Raw genomic sequence first — 3,284 nt, forward strand, 5'->3', positions numbered from 1 at the left:
GGCTGATAGGTTTATTGAACTTAAAGATAAAACTATCGTTGAAGTAAAAAATTTTTGTTGCTATAAGAATTTTGAAATATTATTAGGATACGAATATAGAAGACATAAAGACTTTTTTACTAAACCATGTTCGTCATCTTTTTTTGATATACAATATATTCGAAAAATCGACAGTTCACTCAAAATGTGGCCTATTACACACATCAATAAAAAATTAGTAGTTCTTATTTACAATAATCAATATGTTTCATTTCCAATGCTGCATTTATAAATCGAAATGCTAGAATTAGCTTCATTTGAATTAAGTGATTTAAATCGTAGTTTTACTTAACTGCGTTTTGAAAATAATTATTTTTAATAAACTTATATTAGTAAATATACATTTTTAAGATAAAAATAAACTTTCTAGTTTATATTAAAGTGAAACTTTATCAAATAATATGCAATATTTATGTTGTCTAGTAAATTTATGTTTTTATGTAATATATTTATTATGTTTTGTAACTTTATGTTATAGAATTATTTTCTTTACTCAAGCAATATAAAAAATTTTAACATATAACGTATATTAACTTTACTTGCAAATGGGTTGGTACGTCGTTAAGTTTGCAAATGAAGATACGGTTGAAGCAATACCAAAATCTTGGTACTTAAAAAATACAAAAGAATGCAATTGGCCCTCATCGCATTGGACTTCAAGGAAAATTAATGAATTTATAAAATTCAAGAAAACGCCAGAATCTGATTGGAATCTTCATAAAGTTGACATTTTAGGTAGCTATGGTAAGATGAGTATTTTATATATTTTTTACTTATATAACTAAACTATCTTTTTTATTGAAATAAAATAAATTAATAAAATAAAAGAATTAATAAATGAAAAATTAAGAAACTATTTTGCAACTAATTAAACAATTTACAAATAGAGACAGCGATTTATTATAATAATACTTTATTTATGCACAGTCATAAAAGTCTTCAAATCTTATTTTTAGAAGATCTATCTGTTGCTCAACGGAAAGCAAATAAGGCTAAATATACGTCTGATCTTTCGTCGCAAAATGATAAATGTAGGAAACAACATAGTAAACCAAAAGGGAAAAGAAACAAATCGACGAAGTATTTGTCTGACAATGACTCTTCTGATTTGTCACAGTATGAATCAGATATTAATAGTTATCCTCCCACAAGCCCTCTTATATCAAGTGGTAAGCATTTATTTTCTCTAAAAATATATTTTTGAGTTTCTATATAATAATTAATTTTACTATTTTTCTAGATGGAAACTTAGTTCAAAATATACCAACCGAGGTTGTAACTAAATCGACCGAATGTAACATTCCTCGAAATTTTGATGCTGGTAAATTAACACTTTATTAGTACATTTTGTATCAAAAACGGAAAATGATACTTAAGACAGGCACTGCAAACATGAAGCACAAAAGTCACTTTACATTCAAAACATAAAAAATAGTATTTTTTTCTACAATCGTTATCAAAAAAGTTTTATGCTTTGCTGAAAAAAAAGATTAAAATATTTACTTTTGTCTGTACTCCATGTGACGGTTGATTGTTTCCAAAAGATTTTACCTCTTTTTGTGATCCTCTAAATTCCATTGTAGTAATTGTGTAATATAATTCTAGTAATAAACAATAATAGTCTTTTTTAGTCACAAATGATTAGTCAGTAATAATCTTTTTATAATTCAATTAGTTTAAAAATTTTAGATTTCCAGAAGCAAGTATTAAAAGAACTAAATGCTATACACTTGAAATTGAATGATGTAATGGAAAGTACGGCTCTTTTATTAAAAAAACAAAAGAATTCAAGATGAGCCTACGATAACCGTCAAAGACATTCCACGTGTTGTCCATCTGTTTCCAATAAAAAATGAAAATACATTAGCTGAATTAGAGCAGTGGCTTAATGCAGATGATCAAAATAAAAAAGATTTGGTATGACCTTGAATAATTAAAAAATCGAATGCATATATATAGTGATAATTAATACTTATTAATACTTTTGTAACAATTTTAATTATTTCAGATTATTGAATTAAGTCGCGTTGGGGGCTTAAATGTTAAAGAGATCACAAGAAGAATTATGTACAAAATCTTCACAAATGAAGTTGGAATACTATACTCCTGGGAAGGAGCTAAAGGAAAGAAATCCTTCAAAAATCTAGCAATAAGTTCGGTCATTTTGGGTAATTTTTTTGCTTCTTTAGTATTGCTTCACACATATTCTATTAAAAAAAAAAGTCTTTGCTTTGAATGTAATAGATTATATTTTAAAGGATAAAATTAATAATAATTTTTTATATTATTATTTATATTTTTATATAATTAATATTTTTTAATACAGTTAATGTTTTACTTTTATTTTGTACTAATTTGTTATATTAGGTGCTGTTCGATATTGCAAGAATACAGCCGATGCAACTGAAGCAGAAGTTATTAGTTTTATCAAATCTTGGCTGGTTAGATGCAAAGATCGTATCTGCAATGTCACTAAAAACGTGAAGAATGTAGCAACCGAAGGGGAAGTAACGATGAACGAAACCGATACACAAGCTTAAACAAAAAAATATTTATTGTTACTTAAGTTAACGTTTATTACGATAGTTAAAATATTTAATTTTTATTTAAACGTTCTTTGAAATTTTTATTTTTATTTTATTATGTACACTATCATCGCTTATACCATATTTCTTATAATGCATTTATTAATTTCAAAACTTAATAATTAGATAAATTATAAAATATAGCGCATTGTGTTTGTTTAAGATTGTGAAAAGCGCTACAAATTATTTAGGATTTTTTTTATAATATAACATAAAACTTTTTTTGAGTAAAGAAATATTTATGAGCGGTGTGTATACAAGTCTAAACGTCCAAAGTTGAAACATACTAAGCATATTCTATTTAATAAGAGAGTAAAGAGCATAATTAAAAATTTATATTTTATCAAAATATATGTGATAAAAAATTGTGTTTTGTATTGTTTATAATAATTCTCAAAAATATACAAAACATATATTTGTAATCTCTGCCAAACGTGCAATTTTATTTTAAAAAATATATTTAGTAAAGAGATTTAATTTTGAAGTTATAAATAAAAAAAAAATTTATAATATACTATAATTTAATCACATATATATCTTTACGAATTAATTTCCTTATTGTATGAAATACTTTTTCCATATTTCAGATATAATGAAACAATTCAATAGTTTCTTTAAAATTCTCCACTTTGTAGGGTAAATTCGGGTAAAATGGCCATA

General features: G+C 24.7%; 1 pseudogene; it reads left to right on the top strand.

Annotated features, from left to right (window-relative positions):
• Positions 1-510: 510 nt before the first annotated feature.
• On the top strand, positions 511-2,619 carry LOC114942169 (uncharacterized; annotated as a pseudogene).
• Positions 2,620-3,284: the final 665 nt, after the last annotated feature.

This window comes from Nylanderia fulva, unplaced genomic scaffold, assembly GCF_048542155.1.
Source record: "Nylanderia fulva isolate GAGA-0341 unplaced genomic scaffold, ASM4854215v1 Scaffold139, whole genome shotgun sequence".
Taxonomy (NCBI): Eukaryota; Metazoa; Arthropoda; class Insecta; order Hymenoptera; family Formicidae; genus Nylanderia; species Nylanderia fulva.